This window comes from Notamacropus eugenii, chromosome 5 (genome assembly GCF_028372415.1).
Source record: "Notamacropus eugenii isolate mMacEug1 chromosome 5, mMacEug1.pri_v2, whole genome shotgun sequence".
NCBI classification, from domain to species: domain Eukaryota; kingdom Metazoa; phylum Chordata; class Mammalia; order Diprotodontia; family Macropodidae; genus Notamacropus; species Notamacropus eugenii.
Window position 1 is genome coordinate 283,652,662 of NC_092876.1, and position 27,387 is coordinate 283,680,048.

The 27,387-nt window shown below is 37.4% G+C and overlaps 1 long non-coding RNA gene across 2 annotated transcripts in view; it reads left to right on the plus strand.

Moving 5' to 3' along the window:
- The first annotated feature begins 1,084 nt into the window (after nucleotides 1-1,084).
- LOC140506215 (uncharacterized) overlaps nucleotides 1,085-27,387 on the plus strand; it is a 117,174-nt gene continuing 90,871 nt past the window's right edge. For both annotated transcript variants that reach the window (XR_011967811.1, XR_011967812.1), the window contains exon 1: nucleotides 1,085-2,741. This is a non-coding gene — a long non-coding RNA (uncharacterized lncRNA). The remainder of the gene's footprint in view (nucleotides 2,742-27,387) is intronic.

A 27,387-nucleotide genomic window follows, 5' to 3' on the forward strand; every position in this document is an offset into this window, starting at 1 on the left:
TGGCGGAGCCAAGACTAGAACCTGTGTTTCCCAACTCTGTCTCATTCCAGTGGACAGGGTAACATTCAATACCCGGTGCTAGGGACAATCTACAGACAGATGTGAATTCTCATGAACACATTCTTATAAATGGACAAAGGGTAAGTGAGTTGTCCAGGGCCACACAATTAGCAAATAACTGAGACTAGATTTGAACTCAAGTCTTCCTGACTGCAGACCCTGTACTCTAGCCATGGAACCACCCAGAGAGTAATTTTTTGGCCATGGTGACCTAAGGCACAGATAAAAATGCGGGATGCCCTCAGTCTACTTCCTTAGTTGTTGAAAGGCAGACAAGGAGGTACATGTTACTAAAGTATTTAAGTAAAATGCAAAATGTTTTTCTGCTCTTCACTATCATCACTATCAGTTAATCATTCAAAAACTCTCTTGAAATTTTGAAGCCAGTATAAATGTCACATCTATCTGTTGTCTATTTGTTTCTCTTTCCCCTCTCTCTCTCTTCTCTCTATCAATCTGTTTATATCTTTCATCAACATCATCATCATTACCACCATCACCATCCTTATCAATATCTCTTTAATGTCAATGAAATTGAATCTGAATGTTTTTTCTTTGTATCATATGTAAAATAATAAATTTTCTATTAAAAAAATCCCCAGATCTTTTATGTCTGTTAAGATTTGTTAGCAACCTTTCCTTGGTAATTGGTTCTGAGTTTGTGTGTATTTTGGAATACAGAATCCAACTAACAGACCACTAAAATCACCCACTTCTTTGGAATAGTAAAATAATTTACTCACTGACCTCCAAACACTCTAGAAGGGAGAATGCTTCCCCTCTGTCCTTGCAATGAAATATTATAACATGCCTATAGAATCATTTGGTTCACTTAGGCAAGATGCCAACCTGAAAATCTTCTGGTTATTTCTTCATGAGAAACACTGGAGAAAGGACATTGAATCGTACCGTTACAATACAAAGCCATTGTTATTTATTAACTATAAAATGTGTTAAAATGATTTTTTCCTTAAGAAAATAGTGGCCATATAGTCTAATGAATGGCAATGAGATTTATGGCAACAGACAAAGGTGACTATATTTTAGAACATGCTTTATCATCCTGAGTTTTTAATGGTGTTCATAATGGTCTGGAGACTTTGATCTTTTGGCACCCCACAAAAGTAAATACTCTCTGGACCCATAGGAGAGTGTCTTTGAGGAAGGATAGAGAGTGGACAGAAATGATTTACTCTAACTCATTCTTGCTATCTGAAGGCAATGCAATTGGTCAACAATCACCAAACTGAGGCCCTAACTTCATAGTTATATCCCAATGATTTTGTACAGGTCCATTTACACACTCTTTATTACACTTTCCTCTTCCCTCATACCACATTTTATGAAGTGGCTAGTCTGTGTTAGGGCTGCAGTTTGTGGCAATAGAAGATAACCCCATTAGAACAGTCCTCTAAAAGAATATTGAAGAACTGGGTCTAACTCAATCCTGCATGCATCTTGTATTAGTTTGGGAGCCTGACAGATATTAGACAGTATTTTCCATTCCTACTGGCCCCAAAACTTGTTTCATTCTTTGATTAATGTTTTCTTCTGTTACAAAAAATGATGACAATTTCCAGGAAAAAAATGATGATTCATACTCATTTGTGTAAACCAATGCTTGTTGCTCCTTAAACTACCTCCGAGGGGCTTTATTGCTTCCCTTCTTTTACATTTTGCTTTTGAAAGACATGGAACTTGCCTGAGTGCTATCTAATCTTGCATTTGAATTGTGTATGTAGGATTCACATAACTAATTAATGTGAGATGGTCACTTGGAAGACTTGGATTCTATCCTGTGTGCTTCAGCCGTCCTCTTCCCTTTTCCTCTGTGATGTCTTTCTGAGCATAGTGTTGCTGATAGGTAAGGGAATTTAGTCTCTAATAATGAAATTATTAATATCTCACATTAATATCTCTAAAGCACAGGGCCTGGCATAGTAAATACTTAATAAATGCTTCTTGATTGATTAAAAGAATCCTTCAAGGAACCATTTTGAAGGTGGCATGGATAAGAAATGGGAGCAGAGAAGGAAATGATGCCCAGGGAGCTCTCATGGTGTGAAGAACCCAGACCATCCAGGATAATCAAGCCAATGACTGTTTATTCCCTGGCAAACTCAAGCAGGGAGGGCTGGCTCCTGGCAGAATTATGAAGTAGAGGAGGTTTTTCGTTTGCTCCTCCCTGGTATTCTTTTGCCAGGAGTCACCAATTTTCAGTTGTCTGGCACATTCTAGCTTCCTTCTGAGTGCCCAGGACCCTCCACAGCTGTGCCCCACCTAAGGAACTCTGTGCTACCATACGCTACATTCTGAAATCTTTGCTTTCCACTCATCAAATGAATGAGTAGTTTAATATGAATGATCATGTATCAGTATATTGCCTCTATGATAGCATTTGCGTTTAAACAAGAGACTTTAAGGAAACAATGCCTTAACCCAAAGCCACAGTGGAAAAACCTGCAGGGAAATGTTTTGAGGGCAGGCTCAGGAGTTTTAGTGCTCAAATTACACTGGCAGGCAGCTCCAAACTCCATCTGTGCCCCCTTTCACAAATTACTTTGCCCTGCTTCTGTAACAAGGTCTATCCCACCAGTGTGGTAGGAAAAGAGCCCTGGATCAGTTAGGGTCAGGAGGCTGGGTTCTAAGCTGGGGGAGTCTCACTCACTGTGTGACAATAGGTAAGTGAGGAGAGAGATTCCATTTCTTCAACTGAAAGATATGAGGGCTGTCCTAGGTCTTAACCTATAGTCCAATGAACTTGTACGGATAACTATACTTCAAAATAATTGTTTTTCTTCGTGGTCCTATACATTTTATTTTATGAATTTATAAGCATTAGGTTGCAAAAGCAAAAGATGCCTGGCCTAGTCTCTTCCAACTCTAAAATTCCGAGTGACCTAAATGTTTTCTGCATCTCTTTTCTATGGGGGAAATCCAGGAAAAAAATCTCTTTTTTTCAGCACTCCTCATTTTTTTCCACCGCAGAGGTAAGTTGTGTATCTTGAGAACAGGTGAGTATTGGACCTCACTTATCCTTTTGAAATTGACTAAGGTTTCCTTGGAGGAGTCATGCTTTCCAATGAGAAGGAGGCTGTGTAACTCACCACCTTCAGAAGAACTCAGGGTTCAGTGGGAGAATAATATTGAACAGCAAAATGCGAGTACCTCGTGTGAGTCAGAAATATTTACATTTTATGGAAGCTTGGGAAAAGATTAAGAGGGTTGAACAGCACGACTTTCGGTGAGGAGGCGGCACACTCTGAAATAGGTGAGGTGATACTGCTCAGGCCTCCAGCAGTAATATAAGTAAAGTTTCTGTAAGGTATCTTTTCAGTTGTTTAAGACTTCTGTTTTGGATTTTCATGGACCCATGTTCAATTTTTGTTCCCCTTCCTCTTCTGTCACAGGCACCTGTCACCAGGTATGTGCTACTACATATTCGACATGAAGCTACAACATATAACGCATGCAAATTGGAAATCTTGGTCAGCAAATTTATTGTTACCTTTTTATTTAGCCCAAAATGTTTACAAAAAAACTTGCTTCAGAAATGAAATGGAATCTGGTGTCATTTATAAGCTTAGGTTAAGTGGTGAGGTTGGATTTTTTTTTTTTGGATGCTTTGGTTTGATTTGGGTTCAATTAAAATTTGTAATTTATCTTGGCTTTATTTGCATAACGAGGTTATGAATGATGAGGCAGCTCCTGCCAGACGTGTTGGCTCCAAGGTTTGCAATTTAAGCAGGGAGTATTTTGCAAGAGAGAGAAAAGGAGGGAGGGAGAATTTGTTCTCCTTCTAATATGCATAGCTTGCTGAAACCGGAGTTTCCCAGATTGTCTTCCTTGACCTAAAGCTATCTGCAAGAATAAAGGACTGCTTTAAAATGAGAGGCGGGGAAAGCTGTGGGAGAAAAGGAGGCGGTGGCACCATAGACTGACAAAGCAGATTAGCTTTCTTCCCTGGGTGGATGACTTCCACAAAGTGTGAGCAGGAACATTCCCATGATTCTAGGCTGCTACTTGGTGTTTTTACTATAGAGGCTTTCCTGTACTGTCTCCCTCCACTGGGTAAGGGTAAAACGACTTCATGTAATCCCAAAGGACACTGGAAACCTATTCATTGGCCTCTAAAGTAATCCAGCCCTGGTATCTATTCTTCTAGAAGCAAAAAATAACCAACAAGTAGGCTCCCAGAATGATAATAGCAAGACTATGACCTTAAAGTAGGGCTTGGCAAATCTGCATTATATCTAGGTACTAGGGTAGAATCTTAGCAATTAGAGGAAATCTTTCAGGAAAGAAAATCAAAAGAAGCAGAACAGAAAGACAGTATTTTGTTAGACAGAATACTAAATTGGGTGTCTGAGCACCTGAGTTTGAATTCTGACTGGTATTAACTACCTTTCTTACCTTGAGTAAGTCATTTAACTTTTCTTGATTACTTTCATTACCATAAATATGGACTATATGTTCTCTTTTAGCTCGAAATCTATGATCCTACTTACCCATTGGGCATAGCCTCTTAGTCATACGTCCAGTTTCAAATTAGGGTCTTGGAAGATTCTGTGAAAATATTTAAGGAGGCAGTGTGATGTGCTGAATAGAAACTAGACTTGGAATGAGATTTAGATTTACATCTTTTAGATACTTAGTACCTTTGTGAACTTGGGCAAGTCACTTAACTTCTCAGCCTCAGTTTCCTTATTGGTAAAATAAGAAGGTTGTACTCAAAGATCTCTAAGATCTCTTCAAGCTCTCAGTCTATGATACTATGAGTTGGCTAGTGTACTTTCTGGCCAATATATATTTCTAAAAATTTGGCCAGCTGTATGTTTTATGTGAACTCTCAAAAGAAGACCTATATTTTAACAAATTTTGTATTGATATTTTTGGTTTTATATCACCTTCATTTCCTAACATATGCCTCTCCATCCTTCATTACAAAGAATAAAAAGGAAAGAGGAAAAAGGACTTTAGTAAAACTAATCAAATCATCAAGTCTGACAATGTATGCAATTTCCTACCTCCAAAGTCGTCTTCTGCCAAGAAGAGAGGTGTATCTATAATTTCCTCTTCATAGCAGTTTTGGCCTTTGTAAGTGCCTAGCTATCAGAGTTTCTTGTTTTGTTTTTCTATTTATATTGTTGTGGTTGTCTATTTAATGTTCTTAGTTGAGTTTGCTTCATTATGCATCAGTTCATATAAATCTTCCTGTGTCTACTGTCATTTCACAGTCATTCATCCTCATGCCTCAGTAATATAGCACTACATTCATGTACCACAATTACATACCCATTTCCCAAATAATGGACTTCTATTTTTTCTTCCAACTCAACTTACAGAAATATCTTTTTTTCTTTTTCTTTTTGATCTCCCTGGGGTATATACCTAGCAGTGAGGCCAATATTTTTATTAATAATTTTCCTGGTGATGCTGTAAAGATGTGAGTCTTATAGGACCACAAATATAGAATTAAAAGGTATCTTGTAGGCTGTTGAATCCAACTCTTATTTTACTTTTGTAAAAACTGAGACTCAGAAAACTTAAATGAGATGCCTTAGGTCACAAAAGCAAAAGTGACACTTGCTGGAGCTTCTGAGGTAAGATTTAAACCTAGGTCATCTTGACTCCAAGTCCAGTGCCTGATTTACTATGTTATGCTCAAAAAAGAGTTGAAATTCAGAAAAAGTTAAAATTCACCCAAAGGAAATGGGTATAGGTTAGGCATTAGTAGACAAATAAAGAATTTTGTAGGAGAAATAGCATAAAAAATGTATGTTAGTGAAATATATGCCCAGAAAAGAAGGCATCACCATATAGTGAGAGTGAAAGCAAAGATAATGGACACTGTATGCTGCATTTGTATGCTTTCAGTGTCAAGAAAACTAGGTGTTTCATGGCATGTTGGGTATACATCATGTGGAGGATTTAGGAGGAAGGGGTCAGTTGTTATGAGCCGACATATTGGAATTTATTACTTACTATTACTATTATATTTATTACTTACTATTCACCCAGTACACTGCTAAGGACTTTACAAATACAGTTTCATTTGAGACTCTTAATCATCCAAGGTGCTATTATTATCCTAATTTTACAGTTGAGGAAACTATGGCAAACAAAGATTAAGTGAGTTGCCTAGAGTCATACAGTTAGTAACTATCTGAAGTTGATTTCAATTCAGATCTTCATTCCAGGTCCAGCACTCTAAGCATGGTGCTAAGTAGAAGCCTTTGAGGTGGTCAGCATGTTGTATCTATATCTAGCCCTGCCTTCTTTTTGATCCTTTGTGTGTTATAGCAATGCTTGGTCCCCTCCCTGAGAGTGGAGTACCAAGAAGAGTAGTTTGATCAAAGGCTAAGAAATTCAAATGCAACCAGGTTACATATATGATAAGACAACTGTTCTGGTACTCAACCCCTCCATTTGAAGGGTATGTGTGTTTGAGAGGCCTGGTTGTAACACATAAGGTCATTCCTCCTCACATTTCTTCTGAATTCTGATGTGCTGATGCAATTCTTTGTTTTTTTATTTTAGAGGTTGGAAGGCAAGGCAATTGGAATTAAGTGACTTGCCCAGGGAAACACAGCTAGTAAGCATCAAGTTTCTGAAGCCAGATTTGAACTCAGGTCCTGCTGAGTCCAGCACCAGTGCTGAACACAGTTCTTAAAACTGCAAACTATAATGTAATTGCTTTAGCTATGTCAACTGGAAACAAGGGGGTTAGCTATAAAGTGCTTTTTACTTTTACCTTTAGCAAGGTCTTTAATATTATTACTGCTATTATTATTATTGTTAATAATAATTGATTTACATAATGCTTCAAAAGTTTGAAAAGCACTTTATATCTTCAAGTAACTAGATTCGCTTTTGTCTCTTGACTTTTAATCCTGGAGTTTGGACTGTTCCTTGCTCTGTCACCTTGAAATTTCTTCTCATTTCAATGAGGAAGTCCAATCCAAGAGCTAGATGAATTAGGATTGGAAGCAGATTTGGCCAATTGAATCTCAGTAAAAGGAGGATTTGAGGTAGGAGGATCTCAGTTCGGATTCTGACTGTACTGCTTATAGCCTTGAGCAATTCGTTTACTCTTTCTGGGTCTCATTTCTTTATCTGCAAGATAAGATGGTTGAACTAGATGACCTTTGAAATCTCTTCTGGTCTATGGTCCTACATCAAATCATTCTGCATCAGAAATATTTCTGTAGGCAGTCTCAAGCAGTGTACTTTGGCCATTTCCAAGCTTATATTAATAACATCTTGGGGATCAGTAGAAATGTAACTATGGCTTCTGTCCTCAGCATGGCCACTGTACCATGTGGCTCAGGCAGGACTATTAAACTATGTCAGATATCAAATCCCTGATACAGGAAAGGGCAGCGGAAAGAAACTCCCTATTCTATCAAAATCCCATTTCTTATTTCACCTTGATGAACATCTGAAGGACTTGCTAGGTTTTCACTATTGGGAATGTGATACTCTAACCTGATCTCACTTGAGATAGGTAACCTCTTTCCCCATTCATTTGCATTCTTCTGTTTTCTGTGGAGGATACTGTGGAAGTAATGAGAAGAGAGTTGGAGTGGAAAGAGTCCTAGATCTGGAACACAAATAAAGAGAGGAGAGTTGGAGTGGAAAGAGTCCTAGATCTTGAACACAAGAAGACACATGTTCAAATCCTGGGTCTCTCACTTCCTATGAAATCTTGAACAAGTCACTTCATCTTTGGGGTTGAGGGGTGCTTATTTCATCAAGAAAATATAGGGGTTAGATTATATCAGCGGTCAAACTCAAATTGTCACCAAACTGTACATAAGTATCCCTGCTATGGCATAATGTCTTACAAAAATCACATATTAACATTATCCACATTCTATTATAATTTTATTTATTAAATTTATTAAATTTTATGCTAGTATACTTTAATTTGTTTGGGCAGCCTCGAGAGGTATATTTGACACCTCTGGCCTAGATTATCTCTAAATTTCCTTCCAGGTCTAAAGTCCTGAAATTTACCTGGGATGTGTTAGTCTTTACTTTGTACTAACATTGAAGCTGCAAATACCTCTCATAGGTCAAGGAAGAATGTCAGAGTGGGAAGATAAATAGGTTTCTTTTTAATTACCAATGAGTAGTAGGGAAAGTTTTTAGCAGGTTAGCTCTTCAGTGCCTCTCACATTGTTAGTTCTTAGAACAGGACTATTATTTATATAGTGGGGATTGGACCCTACAGTACATTCTTGAGCCTAAGCCTACAGGAATCATCCCATAGAGCCTGTCCCTCAGTTTCCCAGGCAAATTCTGGGGATTATGTGGTTCTAGGGAACTCAGTCTATAAAATCTCCTCTGCAGTTACCTCATATACATGTGTGCATATACACATACACATATTTATATGTAGAATAAACATAAAGAGAAAAGAGATATAAGTTAAAAAGAAATATAACTTAAAAAGAAATATGAAGAAAATAAATACAAAAATACAAAGTACTAAATACAAGACAGGGGGAAAGAGAATGATTTCTGTAGCTCTTCTAAGAATATAGACACATGATTTAACCCTTAGTGTTATACTGTCATGTTATTCTGTGATTATTCAATGTGTATTAGCTTTCCTTTACCAACTAGAAGCTGTGCTCCTGGAAGACAGAGACAATTTGTGATACTTGGTAGTCTTTGCTGAACTTGGTGCTGAACTTAGTTGGAACACCGTAAATACAGACTGACTGATACATGAGTTTGGTTACTATGAAGACAGAATGCCAGGTGTGCTATTTGTGCTAGACTGGAAGAGACCACAGAGGTCACTTACAGGAAGGAAGCTTCTAAGGAGACTCCTTAAAAGCTTAAGAGATTCCTGAGTGACCTACTTCAAGATTTTGGCAACCTCAGCCCATTCTCACGTGTCTACCTTAAGTCATTTCTGTTGGAATTTTTCTAATTCTGTCTTCCACAGACATGGAGAATACTTGGCCATTCCTCCTTCACTAAAGTATTTCTTTTATGTCCCTGAGAATTGGTAAATCACCCTTTGCACTTCTCTTTTTCATTTAGAACCATTCCAGAAGAACCAGTCACTTGTGTTCCATTTTCTAACCATGTTAACGTCAGAGATTAGGTTCTGTTCTTATTGCTAATAGCTATAATGAAATCACAAATTCCAATAAAAGGAAATGTCGAAAGGCATGCATCTTCTGAGTATTCCTGGGTTGGGGAAGGCATTGCTACTAGGCAGTAAGAATGCTTCCCTTGTGTCGGTGTCTAGAGTTCTAAAGCTATTTTGTAATTAAGCCTCAATTAGCTTGGGTTTTTAAAACATGAAGCATTTCTTAAAATGACTAGGGAAGTAATCTTTCAAACTTGCTAATTTTATGCCATCTAAGATAAGGGATGTGCTCCAACAACTTTGCCACTAATTGCCTGTGTGATTTTGGGTAAGTCATTTCCCCTTTCTGGGCTTTAGTGTTTTTATCTGTCAGCTGAGGGGGTTAGACTAGTTGAACTCTAAGGCCTCTTCCAGCTCTAAATTTATGATTCTGTAATTCTAATATGAGTTGTAATCATATGAATCAAAAGAAAGTGGCATTCTCTCTTTTACGCCTTCTTTGCATTCACGTAAGCAAGTTGTGTCACTCCTTTGGGTTGTGGTTGTCTGGGCCTCAAGTGGGACTCACAAGCCTGAATGACAGATTGGGGTGTGGCTACAGCAAGGAGATAACGTCTCAACAAATTGGCATTTGTCTGTGCCTTAAGCTGCTTCCTGTATGGCAGAGATTCTCAATTTGTGATCCATAAACTTAAAAAAAACCATATACATATATATATAGAGAAAGAGAGAGAGAAAGAGAGAGAATAGTTTTTAATGTAATTGTTTTATAATTCTATGCATTTTACTCTTTTAGAAATATTATTCTGAGACAGAGAATTCCTAAATTTTACCAGACTTCCAAAGGGGTCTGGGACACAAAGGTTGAGATCTGTTGTATGACTTGGCCAGCTTTGTCCTTCCTGGTTCATATTTCTCCACCTTTTATTTGAACACTGTAGTGACCTCTTTCTTGTGACTGCAACCTGACCTTCTAGGTCTCTTCCCACTCCAGTCCATTCTCCATTCGGCCACTAAGACTATTTTCATAAAATGCAGGTCTGATCATGTCTCTCCCTGTGCCATCCCACCTTCCCCCAAGAAATACAAAATACTCAGAGGTTTGACATTCAAAGTTCTCATAGTGAAGCCACCTCCTACCTTCCTTTCCAGTCTTCTTACATTTTGCTCCCCACTATACTCTCTGATCCAGTGACACTGGTCTGGTTGTCCCACGAACAAGGCATTCCATCTCTCAGCTCAGGACATTTTCTCTGACAGTCCGCCTTACCTGGAATATTGTCCTTCCTCCACTCTGACTTCTGACCTTTCTTTAAGTCCCAACTAAAATCCCCCCTTCCCCAGTAAGCCTTCCCTAACCCCTCTTAATTCTAGTACTTTTCTTCTTTTAATTATTTCCTATTTATCCTATACATAGCTTTCTTTGTATATATGTAAATGTTTAGATTGTAAGGTCCTTGAGGGCAGGTACTGTCTTTTACCTTATTCTGTATCTCCAATGCTTAGCACAGTTCCTGGTATGTAGTAGGTGCTAAATAAATGTTTATTGAATTATTGAACTGAATTAATGAACTCTTTCATTTGACCCCAGCCTAACTGTCTTTAGCTGAACCAATACCTTCCTTACTCATTTCCCATCTGCTCCCCTTTAGCATGTTTTCTCTTTTTGGCCCTATTTCCTTATATACTCATACCCTATCCCTAGAGAGAATGGGGCTTGAGTGGTTTTCTCACCTATAGCCTCTGGGTTCAATTAATTTCATTTTAAACCTTTATTAAGAATCCACTATGTTCTAGGAACTGTTTGAAGTGCTGAATATGAAAAAAGACAAAAATGAATCAGTCCCTGCTCTTTAGAAGCTTATATTCTATTGCTCTGATAAGCTCGATTTTACTCCTTTGGTTTATTTCTGCATAGAAAGTACAGTAGAATATTTGTTCTACCAGTTCATAGGGCATACCAGTGAATGCTGCCAGGTTTCATGGCCTCCAGTATGGTGGTGTGGTAATACCAAGGTGGTATGTATTTTGATTTAGGAAAAGTCCGTGGTTACTCGTTAGTTGGGTATAATAGGACAGTAGAATTTTAGGTCTAGAAGGAATCATAAAGATCATGTCATTAATTCTGTTATTTTCCTGATGAGGAAACTGAACCCTATGTAATCTTATATAGTAACTTGTCCAAGGCAACAAAATCAATTTTTTGTATTAAGGCCAAGGTGTCTTGCCTTTTAGACCAAGGTACTTTCCACAAAGAAAAAGATAAGAGTTTTGATCACTCCATATCCCACATCCATGCCTTTGCATGTCCTTTCCTCCATGCCTGGAACACTTTCCCTCTGCTTCATATAGACTCTTTCTTTCTTTAAGATAGACATCAGTCACCAGATAATGGATGAAACCTTTCCCAATTGTCTGCAACTTCCAGTGTCCTGTGTCTCAAGCGACTTTGTATTTAACTTCGATATTTTTGTAATTATTAATTTTATTATTATGCTGTATATATTTTTATATTTTCTTGTATTTCTCATTAGAATATAAGTTGGTTGTGAGCAGAGGCTATTGCATTCTTTGTACTTGTAACCGTAGCACCTAACACAGTGGTAGGCACGTAGCAAGTATTTAATAAATGCTTATTGATCCCTTGATAACTTACTTTTTGATCTGAGTCAAAGTAGATCAGAACACTGAAGGGAAAGGAGCTGAGACAAATTTATGATGAGATCCCCTATATTTTCAGAAATGCCTACGGCCAGGCACCTTAGGACTAATATGGATCATACTAAATCTCTCAGGCCACTTTATTCCCAAACCTATATAATTAGGGGGCTTCCTAGAGTGATGCTGGTTTCTAGACACATGTTCTAGGAGCATCATGGGAATGTTAATTGATTGGGCTGAGCACCATGGCTGTGAGATATTCCTTGGATCCATTCTGATATAAGCACATGCCGCTACCTTAGCATATGCCTGCAGGCAATACGTACTTCAGTTTGGGTTCCTCTGAGTGAATCATGCTTGGCAGAGGATGCCAGGATGTGATGGGGTCATAATATTCACCATCTGCTTCACTGGGATGGGAAAATGTGATATTGGATGAAGAGGGGATGGATTGCTTGATGAACATTTTGCTGGGATTGTGAAGACCTGAGTTCTGGTTCTGGTTTTGCCACTAACAAGCTGAATGACACTGAGAAAATAGCATCAGCTCTTTGGGCCTCAATGTGCTCATCTGAATTAGACAAAGTCTATGATCTTTTTCCCTTTAATACAATATTTTAGTTCCCCCCCCCCCAATTACATGTTAAAACAATTAACATAGTTTTTAAAAATTGAGTTCCAAATTCTATCCCTCTGTCTCTTCTTTCCCTCCCCCTCCCCGAGATGATAAGCAATCAGATATAGGTTATATCTGTGCAATCATGTAAAACATTTCCTATTAGTCATTTTATACAAGAAGACTTGAATAAAAAAAGAATGAAAGGAAGAAAATTAAAAATAGCGTGCTTCAGTCTGTATTCAGACAATATCAGTTCTTTCTTTGGATGTGGATAGTATGCTTAATCATTACTCCTTTGAGAATTTCTTTGATCAATGTATGTTTGAGAATGGTTAAGTCATTCACAGTTCTTCATTGTACAATATTTCTATTACTATGTGCAATATTCTCTTGGTTCTTCTTATTTCACTTTGTATCTGTTCATGTACATCTTTCTAGGTTTTTCTGAAATCATCCTGCTTGTCATGTCTTATAGTACAGTAATATTCCATCACAATTATATACTGTAGCTAGTTTAGCCATTCCCCATTGGATGGGCATCCCTTTGATTTCCAGTTCTTAGTCATCACAAAAAGAGCTGTGGAGCTTATGATCTTATAACTCCCCTAGGACATTAAGATATGCAGCATAAGAAGAGTTCCATATGTTATGCCCAAAGGGCTATAAAACTGCACATTCCCTTTGATCTAGCAATACCATTACTAAGTATGTATCCTAAAGAGATCACAAAAAAGGGATAAGGACCCACATATGTAAAGATATTCATAGCATCTCTTTTTGTATTGGCAAAGAATTGGAAATTGAGGGGATGCCCATCAATTGGGGATAACTGAACAAGTTATGGTAGATGAATGTAATTCAATACTGATGTTCCATGAGAAATGATGAGTAGGTGGATTTCAGAAGAATCTGGAAAGACTTACATGAACTGATGCTGACTGAAGTGAGAGAAGAATTAGGAGAACATTATACACAGTATCAGTAACATTGTACAATGATTAATTTTGGTAGACTTAGCTCTTTTCAGCAATGCATTGATCTAAGACAGTCCCAAAAGACTCGTGGTAGAAAATGCTATCCAAATCCAGAGAAAGCACTGTGGAGTCTGAAGGAAGATTCAAGCTACTATTTTCTTTCTTCCTTTTTTTTCTCATGTTTTTTCCCTTTTGTTCTGATTCTTCTTTCTCAACATGACTAATGTGGAAAAATATATTTAGTGTGATTATACTTGTATAGCCTATATCAGATTGCATGCTATCTTGGGGAGGGGGAAGGAGAAGGAAGGGGAAAATTTAAAACTCAAAATCTCGTAAAAGTGAATGTTAAAAATTAAAAATAAACTTAATAAAAAAAACTTGAAATAAAAAAGTTTCCATATTGCCTGAAAAAGAAAGAATATATTATCCTTCCAAATGTCTGTGGGCTAAAGCTTTCTTAAATCTCCTTGAAAATAATTTTAAAAAAATTAATTTAATTTGGTTACCTTTTGTTTTCACTAGTATTTCCCAATTGATCTCCCCCCTACTCCCTCATAGAACATCATCCTTTAAAATAAGGAAGAAAAAAATAGGAAATAAAACTTCAGCCAAACAAACCGACATATCAAAAAAAAGTTTGGTATTATGTATGTAGTGGTCTATAACCATGGTCCTTCACCTCTGCAAAGAAGCGGGGACAGGCATCTTGAGAAAAAAAAATATAAAAAAATGAGCTCTTCTCTTTATTTTCTTACAACTTTGAGGCTTTTTTCTTTCTTTAGTCAGCCAGCCAATAAGCATTTATTAATTGTCTATTATGTGCGAAACACTGTGTGTGTGTTCGTCCTTCATTGTTGAAGAAGACCATGCCATCAGAGAAATAATGGCATGACTTGCACTTGACTTTGTTCTGAGTGAGGGAGGGCTGTGCAGGTCTCTAGCCTCACTTCTGCTCCAGAGCCATCTGAATCCAGTGACCAGACATTCATCAGGATGACTGGAGATGACCCAGGATGAGGCAACTGGGGTTAAGTGACTTGCCCAAATGACAGCTAGTGAATGTCAAGTGTCTGAGGTGAGATTTGAACTCAGGTCCTCCTGACTCCTGCACTGGTGCTCTATCCACTGCACCACCTAGCTGCCCTGTGCAAAGCACTAGGGATACAAGGAAAGGCAAAAGAGAGTCCTTGCTCTCAAGGTCCTCAGTCTCACACAGGAAAGTGAATTCTTTCCAAATACAAACAAAGGGGACCTGCTTAGTAGCTGCCTGAATTTTCCTTAAATGTTATAGGTAAAATCAACAGGGAGAAAAGCCCAAGGGCCTGTTGTCCCTAAGGGGCTCTAAGTGATAGATTTGGATTTCTTGTCAGACTCAGGGAGTGTTACTTGTGAAAGTGGTTCAGGTTCTGTGGTTACCTACCTCCTAGGAAGGCACTATATTTATAGTACACCATATAGAAGGTACTAAGTAAACTTTGTTTTCTGTCAATACCACCCTCCAATTGGGTCTGACATGTTATAGAAAGAAGGGCTTTAGAATCAAGAACATCCTTTATCCTCTGGGGTACCTAATTTTCTTTCTTAATATTGAGCTGACTATTAAGTTTTTTCCCCTGTCAAGCTGCAAATGTTTTCTCCAGTTCTTCAGAGAAAGTTCTCCTTTCTGATTGTTCCTTCTCAATCTATTACTTAAAACCTGTTTTCAGGTTTTCACAGGTTAATCTTCAGTCCCACCAATTAGTCTCTCTATCTGCCCCCACCTTCCTCTGCTCCCCATTGAAATCCTCTCTTTCTGTTTTCAATTCATTTGTCATTCAGATATCATTCCTTTGTTGAATCCTCTGCTTCTTTCCTGGTCTTTAGACATCAGCTTCAAAGGTTAAGAAGTCGTTAAACTCTGGATGAGGTGAACTCACCATATAATCTCTAGAACCTTGACTGTCATTTTAATACAATCTCATGTTCTATACATAATCCAACGGGAAAAACATAAGGATAGTTCCCACAGACTGGCAGAAATTTAGAAGATAACAAGTACTTCTGTGTGAATCAGTGGGTTTAGTTGTCTCTCTAACCACATCCCACCATGTATAGGTATATCTAGAATGGGACAATCTTAAGAGAAACATGAACATAGGAAATCATGTTTCAAACAGAGTAAGTTATATTTCTTTTTAAAAATCCACATCAATAAGATTTGAGATCTTCTAAAACAGATGGTTTAATAGGGAAAATCCTCAAAATTAGCCCACAAGATTGAGATTTTCTTGGATTATTCTTATTCATAAATTAGATGATGCATTTCAAAGGCTAATGATTGCATTCAATTTTCCTTCCTATTCTGGGAGAAAATCTAAAGCAAACCCAAATAGGAAATAATTGAAGTAATGGAGAAAAATCACTTGGAAGACTGTATAAGTTGCTTGAGGACAGGGACTCAGTTTTTTTCTACGTAATAGGAACCATTGAATTAAAGAAAGAAATCATTTTGATTCAATCTCTTTGATTTTGTAGGACTGAGTAGACTTTTTTAAAAAACATTTTTATTTAGAGTTTTGAGTTCCAAATTTTGTCCCTTTCTCCCTCTTCCTCTCCCCCCTCCCTGAGATGGCAAGCAATCAGATATAGGTTATACATGTGCTATTATGTAAACTATTTCCATATTAGTCATTTTGTACAAGAAGACTCAATTAAGAGAAAAAAATGAAAGTGAAAAAAGTCTATATTCAGATAATATCAATACTTTCTCTGGAAATGGATAGTATACTTCATCATTAGTTCTTTGGGATTGTTTTAGAATTCAGGGGTGAGGAATCTGAGGTCTTGGAATCTGCTCACTTCACTCAGCATCAGTTTATGTAAATTTTTCCAGGTTTTTCTGAAACTCACCTGCTTGTCATTTCTTATGTCACAACAGTCTTCCATTACTATCCAATACTACAACTTGTTTAACTGTTCCCAACTGATGGACATCCACTCAGTTTCCAATTCTTAGCAGCCACAAAAAGGGCTGCTATAAATATTTTTGTACAAATAGGTCCTTTTCCCTTTGTCAGATCTCTTTGGGATATAGACCTCACTATGGTATTTCTAGATCAAAGACCAGGCACACTTTTAAAGTCCTTTGGACACCATTCCAAATTATTCTCCAGAATGGTTGGATTAGTTCACAGCTCCACCAACAGAGCATTATTGTTCCAATTTTCCTACATCCCTTCCAACATCTGACATTTTCCTTTTTGTCTATCAACCAATCTGAAAGGAGTGACATGGTGCCTCAGAATTGTTTTAATTTGCATTTCTTTAATCAGTAGTGAGCATTTTTTTATATTACTATAGATAGCTTTGATTTCTTTGTCTGAAAACTGCCTATTCATATCCTTTGGCCATTTATCAATTAGGGAATGACATATTTTTATGCATTTGACTCAATTCTGTTGATTTTTTGATACTTGTTGCAAAAAAAATTTCCCCAGTTTTCTGGTTTCCTTCCAATTTTTGTTGCATTGTTTTTCTTTTTTTGTGCAAAAACTTTTTATTTTATATAATCAAAATTATCTATTTTATGTTGTGTAATACTCTCTATGCCTTCTTTGATCCTAAGTTCTTCCCTTATCTATAAATCTAACAGATAAACTATTCCATGTTCTCTTAATTTGCTTATCCTTTATGTGTAAATCATGTATACATTTTGTCCCTATCTTGGTATGTGGTATGAGATATTCGTACGGTGTGAGATGTTCATCTATGCCTAGTTTCTACCATACTGTTTTCAAGTTTTTGCAGCAGGTTTTTTTTTTTTATTTTTTTGTCAAATAATGAGTTTTTGTTCCAAAGCTTAGATTTTTGGGTTTGTTATGTACTAGATTACTATAGTCACTATAGTTATATATTTATATAGGCCAATATTAGGTTGCTATAATGTAATTTGTATCTAATCTGTTCCACTGATCCACCACTCTATTTCTTAGCCAGTACCAGATTGTTTTGATAATTACTGCTTTATGATACATTTTGAGATCTGAAACGACTAGAGTACTTTCTTTCACATTTTTTTATCGATTCCTTGAGCTTTTGTTCTTCCAGATGAATTTTGTTATTTTTTCTAGCTCTATAAAATAATTTTTTGATGAGTTGGCTTTTTAAGATGGCTGAAAAAGAAATTCCTCCTGCGAAATAATTAGTTCAATCAATTACTACCCTTAGACAAGTGTGTCTCTGTTTTGTATGCTTTGGATGGTTACCTTACTTGGCACTTTGCACAGAGACTTGAGAGAAACTTTGGATTCTACCATGGAGGTGGTGGCTGTTTGTTGAAATGACTGGGACATTGCAAGCAACTTTACAACTGCCTGGGAAGTAACAAAAGACTTCCTGTGATTCCTAGAGCACCCTGCAATAAACTAAACGGATGGCCTGAAAATGCACATCACTGACACAATCTGGCATTAGCAAACCATAATTATTTCTTCTATTGAGGAGTCTGCCTGTCAATCACTGTGATGTGCTTTCAGTTTGTTTCAATTGAACATTTCTTTTTTCATTGCCATAGAAGGAATCTTTGACAGGCTAAGTTACTGTCAGTGCCAGTCACTGTCTTACAGGAAGTCTGTCTGGACATCCTTTTCTGAAAAACAACAAAGTCCCTGCTGCATCAAAATGAGAACAAACTGCTTGGTGAGGCATTGTAAAATGGTCTTGACAGGTTCAACTCTCTTTTAATCCCTTGATTGTTTGTATGCTGCTAAACTGGGTGCCCAGGAGTATGCCTGTAATGTGGGAGGGCTGACAAGGCCAGCTATGGAATGGGACTGTGATCAGAGTACATTCAAGAGGTTTGAAGATAGGCCCTCTCTGGCCAGCTATCAGTGTCACTGAGGAAGCTACCAAATGCTCTTCAGTGCGCACATTGGGACGATCTCCCCTAAAATGACAACCCTTACTTTGTGAAAATGCATGCTAGCGTTGAGAGAAACATTTTGACTTAGTCTGTCAGAAAGCATGCAACTTGTTTCCACGTTATTTCTCATTAAAAACTCATACTTTAAAAATATAACGGGAGAGACTGAGAATGTATTTACCATTTGCTTCTAGAAGAAATGGTTGTGATCTCGGAATTGACCCTGCTTTTGTTTCCTTATACCCATTGTCTCCAGTTTTCCTCCCTCCCCATTGCCCACTCCAACACTGTGGACCCCATGACACTTGGAAACTTGATTCCAGGATCTTTTGCCTACAGAATGTCTGGGAAAGTTCTGTTTCCTTTCCTAAACTGGCCTTGAGGGTAGGCCACTCTGTCAAACTTGGCTTCTTCACAGTGTCTTCCTTATTCCCACTGGAAATGAGTTTTCTACTTTTGTGATTGCTTTCCTAATGGTATTTTAGTTGATTTGGTATGACTTTTTCTTCAGGGAGATGTGTCGTGTTCCTACTGCTTTCCAAGCCCACAACTCTTCCTGAGCAAATGAGGAATTTTCTGGAGATATACATCTTATGTTCTCCCTTAGGAGAAACTAACTTAGGTCAAATTCAAGTTCATTAAACACCAGTGTACTGTTTCTTACTAAAACAGTCCAAAAGACTTCATAGATCTGGTGTTTTTCCTCTTCCTAACTTACAAATAATGTTGTTTTCCTTTCAAGCTTTTAAAAATTAGAGTGCAGGGAGGAATGAAGAAAAAAAGCCATTATATTTTCTCCCCTTCCCAAATACTTTATTTTAACAGCAAGAGACTTGCAAAGCAAGTTGGTACGAATGTAATAATAATTTATATTTATACTATAATAATGTAGCATTTTGAGGTTCGCAAAACACTTTACGTATAATATTAAATTTGTATCTAATAACATAGAGGTAGGTGGTATTATGCTCATTTTACACAGGAGGAAATTGAGGCAGATAGAAGTTAAGTGCCTTTCCCAAGGTCACAAAACTTGTAAGTTTCTGATATCTGGATTTGAACTCAGGACTTCCAAGTCCTGTGACTCCAAGTCTTGCACTCTATGCTATACCAGCTACATATATATGAGATTGCATCATGGTATAGGGGAAAGCGAGTATCAGAGGAATCTGCTCAAATCTTGCCTTTGAAGCTACCTGAGTGAATTTAGGCAAGTCACTTGACCACTGGGGGCCTCAGAAGGTGAAAGGGACAGGCTAAATGGCATCTGAGGATACTTTGAAGTCCAGATCTATTGTCCTCAGGATACTTTGGGCACCACTTTGGGAAGTTTTATTCATTATCTTTCTAAAGGTTTGTGATGGAATAATGAATTGTCAAAACTCAGAAGTTCTGATCCTTGAGAGAAGTCAGAATGGATTCCATAGAACAGCCTCTCACTAAACTTGGTAATCAGTCTACTTGTATAAATGAGGTCAGATGGAGCAATGCTTGATAGAGGACTGATATATGGGATAGGAGAAGCCCAATTCTTCCTCAAGCACCTGTGCAAGATTAACAGAAGTCAATCAACTGTGGGTATGGAAAAAAGGTTGATGAAAAAGGGAGTTTTCTGGCACTTTTGCCAGTCTCATGATGGTTGATTGATTTCATTTCAAAATATCTTGGGGCCTTTATTCAGGATGGGGCTCTGCAAACAACCAGCAGGAAAGCCATTTGAATGAGCCAAGAAAAACACATGAGCATGTATGCATGTGTGTATGTACACACGCAGACACACAGGCATGTTTTTTGCTGTTTGCCTTTAAATCTCCATGTTTCTCTAACCCCATCTGCCCTGGCCCAGCAAGCCATTGCACTTCTTGTCTCTGTCTTTCTCTTTCTCTCTGTCTCTCCCACCTTCTTTCTCCATCTTTTTCTCCCTCCCCTCCCCCTTCTCTTATCTTTTTCCCTCTGACTCCTCCTTTCTCTGCGTCTCTGTCTCTCTCTGTGTCTCTGTCTCACGTCTCTTTTCCAGCTGTTGATTTCTAATTGAACCAATTCAGTAAATGAGTCTATATAAGTGTCAGCTTTGGGACTGTGTCTGTCGGAGCTGAGTTTGTTTACACTTTGCCAGTGTCATCATTTACAAACTTCAAAAAACACGCTGACAAATTCCCTTGCTGTTTTGGCAGCGCTTCCATCAATCACCCAACTAATAGCACCAACATTTCTCCTGGGCTATTATAGTCACTTCAATCGCTGCTGCAGTGGGTTGAGGAGAAGATGAATCAGATGGGATTCTTTGAGATGGCCAAGAACACAGCAGCAGGCTGTAGTGCTTCTCTCCTAACTCTGGCCCTCACTCTGGCCCAGCCCAGCCCACCACAAACAATTCTGATTTTCCCTTTTACAGATCAAGTAACCTGGTCATGCATCTTTTCTTTAAAAGGCCCTTTGTGAAGGCCTTTGGTAATGAGTTCATTTATTATTTTGCATTTCCTTCTGCTCTTTTTGGTTTCTGGATGGAGCCCTCCAATCAATGTGTATTGTGTTTCTGTCAGCAACAGGTGCTTATCTTTCCAGTCTGGACACACCCCTGAAAAGCAGCTCACATGTCTAACAACCATAACTTGAAAACCTGAAACCATTTTTCCCTTTCAGCTAAACTCTTTGTGCTCTTGGGCCAGGCAGCAGCTGGATCTCTGGAGGCAGGGTGGCTCTAGTATCTTAGTTTGTGCAGTTTTTATAGTTTCCTTTCATTTCTAACAGCCTCACACCCTTGCTCAGAAGTGAGAAATATTGTAAACACCCGGCCTCCACACCATCTATCCAAACTTGCTTCCAGGCACTGCAAAGCCTACTCCATTTTTTTTCTGATTTCAAAGCCCATCTCTTTCAAATTTTTTTTCTATCATTCTCAATGTTTCTTCCTCTCTCTTTTCCCTTTGTCTGTGTCGTCATCTCTCTGTCTCTCTTTATCTCTGCCTCTCTCGGTCTCTCTCAAAAAAAATGATCAATTTAAACACACACACACACACACACACACACACACACACACATACACATACACATACATACACATTCTTCCTGTTTCCAACTTGCTCACCATTCAGAAACATGGCTCACATCTTCTCCCTTCACTGCATACACATTTGAAATCTGGACATGAATAGAGAAGCTTTAGCCAAACTTGGCAGCTCAGGTGATGATGATTGGCTCAGAACTCTCATTGCCCAGCTGGAGTGTTTATGAGCTGTTGTGCCAACTGGAAGGCCAAACAAATTCTAAGACTGCATTTTAAGTTCCTGCATGAGTGATGTCCTTAACTCGGTCACTAAGGGCTCTATTCATCCTAAATGATCCATGACCTTGTACAAAGCATAAACTGCGGTCCCTTTCAAATTTTGGCTCTGTACCTGACCAATCTATTAATCAGAAATTTAACTGGGCTTTGGAAGTGGTTTTTCTTTTCATGTGGAAGTCAGAGAGCTGATGAGGGTGGAGACTTCATGTAGATGATGCCTTCAACTTGATTCATGAGGGCTTAGATCTGTAAATTGATGGTCATGGGGCCTATTATTTACCCTGAAATATTAATCCCTCTTCTGGCTATCTGAACTGCACAAGACTATCACCACTGTTAGCAACAGCTTGTGATTGCCAGCTCTATCTGGGTGCCCAAGTGGCCAAATAATAGTAACCACTTTAATGGTTGAAAGACCTTTTCTCTTCAGTTAAAGGGAGAATGTCTTCAATTATCACTCATTTAAAAAATTTTTTTCAGGAAGGATTTATGTTTAAGCCCTTAGTGGTAGATTATCTTCAAAACGGCTTTTAGTTTCCATGGAGAATTTTCACCCACTCTAAGTGACAGAACTCAGAGTGGCAACTAGCTGATTGGAATTTACTGACCTCATATGGAAGCAACATTTTAGAATCCAGCTTTGGTTTCAGTGGTAGAAGAATTTCAAAATTGTGAAGGAATCAAAATATGCTTTTGTGTCAGTGATCTACAATTAAAAAAAAAAAAAGTGGTGCACCTGAATCCAAACACCATTTCTCTCCCTTCTCCCATGAAGTGGATCCTCCTGATAATGTTACCCCAGTTTATGGTATCCTGTAGATATGTAATGTTAGCCCATCAGCATCCACTTGACCTTTACTAATCAATCTGAGGCCACAATTAGCATGAAGTAAAGGAATTTACTGAAATAGCAGGGTAAGAAAAGTAAAAATAAAATATTTCCCCCATAAATGGCACACTGTCACAGATACCCAGTGAGAAGAACAGATACACAAATGAAACACAGAAGGTAGATGGCCAGGGCATACACTTGGAGGGGGTAACCCAGGCCTCCAATGGGGCATGGTCACTGATGTCTGCTGGTGATGGCATCACATTACTTCCACTGAGCCTGTTCCACCCAGGTCTCCACTAGGAATCTCATCTCTGTTTATGTGTTGTCTCCATTGGGTTCATTGTCTCCTGAATATGATGTTTTCCTAGGTTCTCTCTTTTCTTCTAGTGCTACGGCTGTTTCCTGGGCCCTTTCAGGGATTGTTCTAATTGAGCATGTGGTTGTGGTTGTAGAGCTTCTCTCTACTGCCAGCTTCAGATGGATTTCTTGAGTGAGGTTCTCTCACCTAATGAGAAGAGTGGATTTCGCTATGCTGTCTAATTTTAAAGCCCTGAGGCTTTCTACATTTTTTTTTGCTTAGGACCAGCAAAAGTCCCTCCAAAGTTAAAAAAGTTTTTTAAAGAATCACTCAATGTTTCTTTTAAAAGAAATCAAATTCATGGGCATGGGCTACTTTCCTATAAAAATTTGCAATCATGAGGGTTGGGTAGGGAACACCAAGGCAAATCTCTAATCCTCCCACTTCACCCATTCCTCACCCACTTTATGCATGGGCACATTCCTGCCTTGGTTATTTCATTCATATATATGTATATATATGTTTGTATATGTGTGTGTGTATGTATATGTGTGTGTGTATTTTATCAGCTGATGCTAAAGCCTGTTTAGGCTTTTAACTTTCTTTCATCTATACCTATACATATGCCATAATATGGTATGAAACAGCATAAGAAAGGTTAGTAAATCAGCTTTTCAGTTGCTTCTACATCAGGCTATAGAAATCTTTCCTTTCTGTTAAAGATCAACTCATATGCTTTCTCCTTAATAAGCCTACCTAATCCAGCTAAAAGTTGTCATATTAAGCATTTATTAAGCACCTACTATATGCTAGTGTCTGTGCTAAGAGCTGTGGATATGGAATGTGAATTTCTGCTTTATTGTTTCCTCAACTTACCCTATACCGTAAGTATTTATGCACCTACCTCATTCCCCTCCTATTAAGTTTTAAGTTCTTTAATGAAATGTGCTGTTTTATGTCATTTTGGTGTCCTTTGCACCTAGATCAATGTTTTGCATATAGGAGATGCTCAATAAATGTTGATTGAAATGGAATATTTGTCTTATATACTTCACAAAGCTGTGTGGATTAAACTAAATATGTGTAAAAATTATTTATGTACTGAAAAGTACAATAAGAATCAAAGGGTGGAGTTATGATAATTAATGTTATAAAGCAAAGTAGAGAGTATTCAATAAATACCGCAAAATTATGTAATGCATCCCCAAATCAATATAAATTTAAAAATATATTTCATTAATTTTTAGACTACATTGCCTTTTAAATGTTTATAGTACAACCTAAGATTGGCTGAAGTAGATCTTTATATTGACTACCTATGAAGAAAAAGTGGGCTATGCAAATTAATAGTATGACTAAGACTGCTGGGGTAAATGAGGAGAGGCAATGCTTTTATTTAAAAATGAAATTTAAATTTTAAATGCAGTTTATCAATGTATTTTGTTTCTTTATATCACTTTTTATACCACTGTTTCTCCCCTACCCCACCTAGAAAGTGATCACATTTAGCAAATAATATTCTTGAAGGAAAAAAAATAGCAAGGAAAGGAAATAAAAGGAGCAAAGCTTATCAATACATTGAAAAAGTCTGAAAATTTTCCCCCATGGACCTCTGACCTCTGCAACATCATATGGTACAAGATGTCTTCTGATATTCCTTCTTTGGAGCCATGCTTGTTTTTGGTACTTTTGCAACATTTATTATTTTTTATTGCTCTGTGGTTGCTTTTTTCATTTGTATTGTTGTGTATATTGCTTTATTGGTTCTGTTTATTTCACTCTGTATCAGATTCTGCAAAACTTTCTGTGCTCCTCTGTATTCATCATATTCATTGCTTCATACAGCACAGTAATATTCTATTACATTTGTATACTACAAATTATTTGGTCTTTCCCAGTTGATCAGTATCTACTTTGCTCCTAATTCTTTGCTATGACAAAATGTACTGCTATACATATTTTGCTGCAAATGTGAACTTCTTAACGGTTATCTTTTTTGGAGTGTAAACCTAGTAGTAGTTATATTAATATCTGGGTCAAAGGATGTGCATTTTAATTACTTTATTTGCAAAACTCCAAATTTCTTTCTAAAATAATTATACTGATTTATTATGCTAGAAACAATGCACTACTATGCCTATTGCCTCATAATCCTTTCAGTATTTGATTATTCCCACCTTTTGTCACCATTACTAATTTGCTGAGTGAAAAATAAAACATTGGCACTGTTTTATATATTTATTATTAGTGATTTGGAATATTCTTGATAAGATTGTTAATAGTTTCTAATTCTTTTTTTTTTTGAGAACTATTTGCTCTTATCCTTTGACCACTTATCTATTAAGGAATGACTTTTGATTACATATATATGTTTATGTATGTGTATGTATACTTATATGTCTTAATTGTCTGCATATCTTCCATGTCAAGCTATTATCTGAAAAATTTGAAAAATCATTTTCTCTATTCAACCACTTCTCTTCTTATTCTAGATGCATTAGTTTTATTTGTGCTGAAACTTTTCATTTCATATAATCAAAGTTCATGGTTTTATCTTTTGTAATTGTCTCTGTCACTTGCTTAGTTAAGAATTAATGTCCTATTCATGTAATTTGTAAAATATATATGATCTCTTCTGTTTTTAAGGTATGAGCTTTAATATTATGCTCATATATTCATTTTTAAAATTTATTTTAGAATATAAGATATTAGTCTAAGCTTAATTTCTGCCAGACTACTTTCCAGTTTTCCCAGCAGCTTTTTTCAATCAAATATGAAGTTTTTTTTTTTTCCCGAAGTAATTTGTTTTCTGATTCATCGTATACAAGGTCATTGAGTTCTATTGCTTTCTGATAATTCCTTGTCCAACTTGTTTCATTGATCTGCTTTGTTTTTTTAACCAGAACCAAACGTTTTTGGTATATACTGTTATATAAGACAGTTTGAGGTAGGGAAGTACTGTTTTTCATCCTTACCTTTTTGTTGTCGTTATTTACTTCGATATTCTATATCTTTATTTCTTCCAGTGAACTTTCCATCCCATTTAATAAATATTTACTGAGTTCCAGTCATTGTGCTAAGCACTGGAAATATAGAAAAAGTCAAAAGTCCTTTCCCTCAAGGAACTTGCAAGCTAATGGGGGTGAAAAGTTGCAAACAGATATATACAAAGCAAGCCATATTCAGGGTAAATAGAAAATAATTAAAAGAAGGTAAGAATTGAAAGGGGTTACAAAAGGCTTCCTGTAGAAGGTGGAATTTTATTTGGAACATAAAGAAAGGCAGGGAGGTTGATAGTCAGAGTAGAGGGAGGACAACATTCCAGGCATCAGGGACTAACAGATAAAATGCCCTAAACTGAGTGATGGAGTGCCTTGTTCATGCGACAACCAGAAGGCTAGTGTTACTGGCTCAAAGAAAATGTGTTGGGGAGAAAGTGAAAAATAGGAAGTGGCTAAGTTCTGAAGGACTTTGAATGACATATAGAGCATTTTATATTGGGTACTAGAGGTGATAGGAGGCAAATGGAATTTATTGAGTAGGGGAGATGACAAGATCAGACCTGAGTTTTAGGAAATTCAGTTTAGTGACTGTATAGAGAATGAACTGGAGTCCAGGGAGACTTGAGGCAGGCAATCCCACCAGCATGGTGTTGCAGCAGTCCAGGCATGAGGTAATGAAGGCCTGTACCAGAGTGGTGGCAGTGTGAGAGGAGAGAAGGAATGTATTCGAGAAACATTGCACAAGTAATAGGCCTTGGCAACAGATTAGACGTGGTAGTTGAGAGATAGTGAAGGAACTAGGATGACTCCTAGATTGGGAGCCTGAGTGACTAGCACGATGGTGGTGCACTCTAAAGTAATAGGAAAGGTAGGGTATGGGGAAGTGTAACGTAAATGGGACAATATATTGTCAGGTCTTTATCTCTCTTTGTGTCTTTCCAGCCTTTACTACTTAACTATTACTTAGTGAAATGATATCGGCTTACTCTACAGTTATTTCTGTAAGTTTTTAGCTGATTTATTGTATACTCTTATAATATGTATCAATTCTTTTTCCCTTTTTTATGAGGAAGTGTTCATCTTTCCACAGCTGCCTTGATGGGAAGTGAGTTTAGTTAATTTCATATGGGATGTTTTAAAAGATAGTTTCCAAATCTATTTTTGATCCAAATCTATTTATAGTTCCGAAAGTATACATTGCCACAGAAATTATTTAGGTGTCAATTGCTTTAATAGGCTCTTCCCATTGAACTTGGTTTTCAGTTTGATGATTGAGTGTTCTCCTTCATGCTTGAAGAGGATCAAAATGACATCATTATATTGGGATTAAGGTAAAATGCATCTGACTATGGATGATCAGACCAATACAAGCTTGGAAGGTTCTAGCAAAGGTTGGACACAAATAGTCCATATTAACATTTAGAATGGAGATGGCTCTAAATTTGGGAATCTCATATTTCTTTTGAGCTACTGCAATTCTGTTTTGCTCATCGAGTATAATGTCTTCTTTGATGTGGGGATGCCATGCTGGGCAGTGCTGTGCCAGTGTCTCCCCTGTCTCTCAATCAATTCCAGAGTTCTTCAGAGAGACCTTGAAAAAGTCCTTGTATCACTTCTTCTTGCCTCCATGTGAGCACTTA